Consider the following 6,596-nt stretch of genomic DNA (forward strand, 5'->3'; position numbering starts at 1 on the left):
CTGAAAAATGAGGACCATAATAGGACCTACCTTGAAAAGTTATTTGGGGATTAAATGAAATAAAATAGGAACCACCCAGGGCCAAGCCCCCTCCATGGTGACCACATTAACAGGATGGTTCTGCTGTCCTGCCCGCTGAGGGAGCTGTCTGCCCTCTGCCTCCCAGTTACTGCTCCTCTGTCCCCCTCAGACTCTCAGCCTCCGCTCCTTCCCTCTGATGAGAGGGCACCTGGGCTTCCCCTCAGGCAGGTGTGAATCAAACCCGGCTTCCTCCTGCTCTGTCCTCCCAGGCAGAAAGTTTCCTGCCAGGCCCGCTGTGGTTTATACCAGCAGCTCCGGCCACCTTCTCCTCCTGGTGTCTCCTCATGCCGGGTGGCTGGGGAGCTGGCCTTTCTCTAGGAGAGGGGGACGCAGTGCTCTCAGAGGCCGTGTGACCCACCCCCTCGTGAGCCTGACATTTTGTCTGCACCGGGGCAGAGGCCCCTGGGCTAATTGGGCCTGTCCCAGCTGTTTCAGCGCTAATCCAGTGTCATCGTGCCAGCTGTCAGAATGGTGAGTCTCAGTGCACAGTGCCCAGCCCAGGAATGAAAGGAGCCCGGCATTAGTGCTGGGGACAGGTCACTGTGGGCACAGAGGAGGGAGTGCTCTTCCCAGCCAGGGACTGGAAGCCCCAGTGGGCTCCTTCTGCAAGTGTAACTGTGTGGTTCCCTTTCTCCTTGCCTGGCGGTGGCTTGCAGGGTCCCTGCTCTGTGTTGTGCAGACCCTCAGAAGCCTCTCGCCTGCCGCATCTGGAGTGAGCAGAAGGCTCAGAGGCCCTGTGCTGGAGCCAAGCCCCTTGGGAGTGGCCAAGCCCTGCCTCCAGTGATCTGCTCTTTAGCTCAGACAAAAGACTGCCTGACCACTTTGTGGTGTGTTTCTGAAACAAATCGAACGTTCTTGAAGAACAGTGGCTCGGCCTCCCTGGGGGATTGTGAGTGCTCCTGGCGGCCTGCTGGGAAGGGGAGGCAGGCTTTGCACCCACACCACTTCTGTGGATGGTTTGGAGCCAGTATCATCTCCATGTTTTCCTGGTCTGCTAGGAAAGAGTGAAACTCCAGGAGCAGCAGACTGGATTCCTCTTCCAAGGTCACGGGCCTGGGCTCTGGGGGGCTGGGCCCCTGTCTCAGGAGCTATCAGGTAAGGGAAAATTGTGACCATCCATAAATTCATATTGTTTTGAGCATAAATGAGCAGTTGACTTAAAATTTATTTGCCTACTTTAAACTTTACTTTTGCTCCTTATCTGCAATACAATTGGCTGCTAATGCGAGGTGGTGTCCTATGTTGGAAAGTATGCCAACTGGGTTCCAGAGTCCTGGACTTGGGCCCTTGGGTGAGGCCACTTTTTTTTTTTTTACCAGGCCTGTGTCTCCATCTGAAAAATGAAAGAAAGTGTGTCTACTCCATCTCTGGGTTCTTGGTTAAGAACTCCATCTGAGGTGGAGGAGAGCACGTGGGCTATGGCTTTGATGATTCTGAGTCTGGGTTCCATCTCTGGTATTTATATGCTAGTTGGTGTCTCCTTGCTTCAGTTTTTCATATGCAGAATGGAATAATATAGCACCTGCCTCTTGGGGCTATTGTGACAATTAATAGAGATGCATATAAAGTTCTTAGCATAGTGTCCAGCTCAGACGCCCTCAGTAGGTGCCAGCTGTCCTGGTATTTTTGTTGGGATTTATCATTGTCATTATTTCATTGTCCCTTCCAGTTCTGACAGTGCTGGGTAAGGGGCTGGCTGGGGGTTCCTGACCACTTCTTAATGTTAATCTGTGTGGGAATCTCTTGAGGGTCTTGTCAGAGGGCAGATTCTGCCTCAGTGAGGCCTTATTCTGTTTCTGGAAAGCTCCTGAGGATGTGGATGCTGCTGTCTGTGGGTCACACCTTGACACCCCAGGCATGGATGGCCTACATAGGTGGTGTGTCCTCCAGGGCCTCCAAGTCCAGTGGGAGACTCCTAGCCTCCAAGGAGAGATGTGACATGCCTGGTAAGTCCTGCAGCCCTGCAGGAGGATGAGCACAAATGTCTCACCAGATAAGAGTGAGGAGCAGGGCAGAGATCCTAGGGGACCATGTCAGGACAGTCTTCCTGGCTGAGGTCATGAGAGAGATTTTGATTCTCGCATAATTTGGGGCCGTTATGATTGCCTCCTGAGTGTTGGGCTTTCCTCCTTGGTTATACTGGAGACTTTCAGAGGACAAGGTCTTGTCTCCTGTTTCTCTTTACTGCAGGGCTCCCAGGATAGTGCTGGACTTGTAGAAGGCACACAGGATCCATCCACCCAGGAGCCTGAGCCTTGGGGCTTAGTGGGGCGTGGGGAGGAGAACGTGGACTTTGGAATCAGGTGGCCCCAAGTTTGAAGCTCAGCACAGTAGTGTGCTATCATGCAGCAGTCTTGGGCAAGCTCCCTGCCTCTCTACGCTGCCTCAACTTGAAAAATTAGGATGCTGACACCCACTGCTGTGGATGAAGTTTGGTGACCCCTCAAAATTCACATGTTGAAACCCTAGCTCCCAAAGTGTTGATATTTGGAGGTGGGGCTTCAGGGTGGTTAGGTCTTGAGTGTGGAGCCCTCATGAATGAGATCAGTTTCCTTATAAAAGACATCACCCCAGAGCTGGGCTTGGTGGTGCATGTCTATGATCCCAGTGATTTGGAAGGCTGAGGCAGGAGGACTGCAAGTTAGAGGTCAGCCTGGGAAACTTAGTAAGACTTCTGTCTCAAAATATCAAGCTGGATGTGATGGCTCACTCCTGTAATTCTAGCCATTTGGGAGGCAGAGACAGGAGGATCGCAAGTTAGAGGCTAGTCTCAGCAAATTAGCAAGGCTCTAAGCAACTTATTGAGACCCTGTCTTAAGATGAAAAATACAGAAGATTAGTGCTTTAGTGGTTAAGCACCCCTGGATTCCAACCCCAGTACCAGGCACAAAAGATGAATGCATTGAAACAAAACAAAACAAAAAAAGGCCTGGGGGTGTAGCTCAGTGATAGAGTACTTGCCACACAGGTGCTGGGTTCCATTCCCAGCAGTGTGTGTGTGTGTGTGTGTGTGTGTGTGTGTGTGTGAGTGAAAGAGAGAGAGAGAGAGAGAGAGAGAGAGAGAGAGAGAGAAAGAGAAATGTGAACACATGTTCAGAGAACTTGCTTTCTTTCCACCATGTGAAGTACAAGAAAAAGTCAGCAGTCTGCAACTGGAAGAGGAGGACGCTCACCTGAACCTGACCTTGCTGGACCCTTAATCTTGGTCTTCCAGCCTCCAGAACTATGAGAAATAATTTCTGTTATTTATAAACCACGCAGCCTGTGGCACTTTGTTGTAGTTGTCCCAACTAAGACACCCACTTCTGAGATTCATAAGAACTAATTGAGCTGCACTGAGCTGGGACCTGGCTCACAGCGGGAGCTCCATGCCTGGTGGTGCCCTTTCTCCTCCTCTGCATCTCCATTCTTCCCCCATATCCTTAGCTAAATCGGGTCATGTTGGAACCCTGGAGCCACTTAGAGCCCCATGCTCCGCTCCAAGGGCCTTGCTGTGTTGTCCAGTCCTGCTTCTGCATTAGCTTAGGCTGTGAAAAATGTCACTTAGGCTGTCACTGGTTTCTTTTTTCCCCAGTAACCCACCCCCACCCTTCATTCCTGCCCCTGTTTCTCTTGTTGAAAACTTTGCTCATTCAGGAATAGCACTCAGGTCACACCAGCCACACTTCCTGGGGCTGTGGTGGAAGAGCACCCACTGAACTGCGGGGCCATGCTTCTGAGAGTCCCCAGCACCCTGCCACAACCCCTACAGGCCTCTGTGTGTTCACAGTACTTGAACCTTCTCCAAGGCACCCAGACACATCCCTTCTGTGTGCTGTCATTGGGGAGCTGGGATGCACTGGGTTGGGGCACTGATGATAATGCTTTGTTAAGAGCTTATGGCTCACCCACTTAGAGCGCCTCACTATTCCCTTTGGCTCTTGCAAACAAGCTGTGAGGTGGCCCTCTTGTCATCATCCTCATTGACAGGTGCGGAGACTTAGAAGTCCCATGGTTCTCCCAAGGACACAATAAGATGGTGGCACCTTGGTCATCTGACTCTAAGTTCAGCTCCCCTTGTCTTGAGTCCATGGGGAAGACTGGAGTCAACCGGGGTGTAGTATGTTCAATGACAATGATTTCAGATTCCTTTTTGGCCTGGCGCTACATTTCAGATGAAGTGCCATCAGCAAGGTAATTATCATCATCAGCATATTTAAAGTACTTAAATATTTGAAGTCCTGTCAAGCTTTTATGACTCTCTAAATCAGAGACACAGTTAGACCTGGGCAGGCCTCATAGGAATTCTAGCCCTTAGGAATCCCAGCCCTCTCCCTGGGGAGCAGAGAAAACCTGGCCTGAGGCGCACTCCCTGGAGGTGTCTGGTCTCTGCGCATGCATGAGTGTGTGCACACATCGATCTGCAGAGCCTTTGGCTTAGAAGTTTTCAGCAGAGGACTGTCTGATATGAGGCTGCTGCATCTGACACCGATGGTGTTCAATTAGGGAACTGAGAAGCTTTCAACTTTCATCATTTATTGATAAATATAAATTCTAAGCATTAAAACTGTTCTGTTTTGTCCATTTGAAGAGGGAAATGAAAGAGATATGTCCCCTAGGTGAGAGGGGATGAGCTGTCAGCATCAGAGGGCCCCCGAGCAGGGGGGTGCTGGGAGAGGACCCATCAGTCTGTCTCCTTTCCCTGCTGATGCTGTGGTGGTTTGCCAGGGAGAATCCTTCCTCGGTAGAAGGAAAGGTGGAGACTTTTTGAGAGAATGACCCTCCTTGCTGAATAGACCATCAGGGCCTATAAAAGACTACTACCAACCTCTTTGCTTATGCTATGAGCTATGAGCATAGGGGCCGACTGGGGGCATCAGGGAGGGACAGCTGTGCCGATATTGGAGGTGGCTGTGTGAGGTGGCTTTCCATCGCTGTGATGGTGCCCGGGGAAAATTAACTTCCAAGAGGAAAGGTTTGGGTCCATGGTTCCTTGGCCTATAGCCCCTGGGGCTGTGGTGAGGCAGCACACCATGGTGGGAGGTGGTGGCAGAGCAGAGCTGAGTGCCTCACGGCAGCCAGGAAGTGAGCAAGAAGGAGAGGAAGAAGCCCTGGGTCCCAATAGCCCTTTCCAGGTCCTGCCCGCACTGACCTAACTTCCTTCCACTGCGCCTACCTACTGGGTTCCACCACCTCCCAAGAGCACCACTGGCAGGTGACCAAGCCATTAGCAGATGGGCCCCCATCATAGTGGACAAACCATGTGTGGACAAATGTGGATTCAAATCCTGGTGCTTCCACTTACAAGTTGTGTAGCGCTGGACTCGGGCGGCGCCTTTCTGGACCTGTCTCTATAATGGGGCTCTTTAGACCCACGTTTCTGCATGTGTATGTGGCTCAAGAACAATAATGTCTGTAAAATGTTTGGCATGTGCCTGACCTGTTGTAAGCCACCTAATAAATGGCGAGAGGGGACTCTGTGCCCTGTGTTTCATGGCACTTTTTCTGTCACTCTAGTGCTGTTGGACTATTAGTTGTCAAACATGACAGCTAGAATGCTTCAGAGAGACCCTTTGTTCCTCAAGGGACCCTTTGTGGGTGAGCCTGTCAGAAGGGAGACCTGGGACTGTCTGGAAAACCTAGTGACCTGGAGACAGTGGCTTTGGGAACTGAAGAGAGTCAGGAGCAGAGTCAGGAGACTGCAAGAGGCTCTTTGCAAGAGCAGGAGGGACATTCCACTCCTACCAGCACTTCTCTCTCCCTCCCACCTGCCAGTCCTCCTGCCCAGCACGTGGAGCCACCAAGCCCAGCATGTGAGCCACCTGCCTGTGTGTGCAGGTGGCCAGCCTGAGTGACCCTTCGTCTGCTGCCTGTGAAAGTGAGATGCCAAAGTGCCCCCACGTTCAGCTGAGCTCTGCCTTGACAGCTGGGGCCCAAAGCCCAGGAGAGGATAGACCTGTGAGGCCAAGAAAGGAAGCTGGGGGCTTGGTTTCCTGCCCCTTCATCCTTTCTTGGGGCAGAGAAGATGGGAGGGCAGGAGGGGCAGCCAGCGTGACCTGGGACTTCCTGAGGAAGCCTCACTTTATAGTCCCCGCAGCGTGGCTGGTTCCTCTTCTCCTTGCCGTGAATTCTTCTCCCCAATAATGAATGTGACTGTGGAGTCACAAACCGAGGCCCTCCCCACCTGCTCAGAAGCGTAGGCATATTTGGGCAATTCTTGGAAACACCATAGAGCTCCAGGTTGCACTAGATCAGCTATGCAGATTGAGAGGTGGAGGCCACCGTCCCTTTTATTCTTTGGCAGCCTGACAGTGCGGCTTCCCTCACAAGACCAGCACCGACTCGAGGTCCCTGCACACAGCTCCCCTCTCCAGTGGAGCGTTTTGACACTTCTGTTGTCACTTGGGGTTGACCCCAAGGCCTGGCTGCTCCACTCTGAGGCAGAACTGTGCATGGAGCTTACAGGTGAGATGCTGTTGCTCATTCTCTGGGAAGAGGGGACACTCGGCAGTGTCACACAGGACTTCCATGACATC

The sequence above is a fragment of the Marmota flaviventris genome, chromosome 9, assembly GCF_047511675.1.
Source record: "Marmota flaviventris isolate mMarFla1 chromosome 9, mMarFla1.hap1, whole genome shotgun sequence".
Classification (NCBI taxonomy): Eukaryota; Metazoa; Chordata; class Mammalia; order Rodentia; family Sciuridae; genus Marmota; species Marmota flaviventris.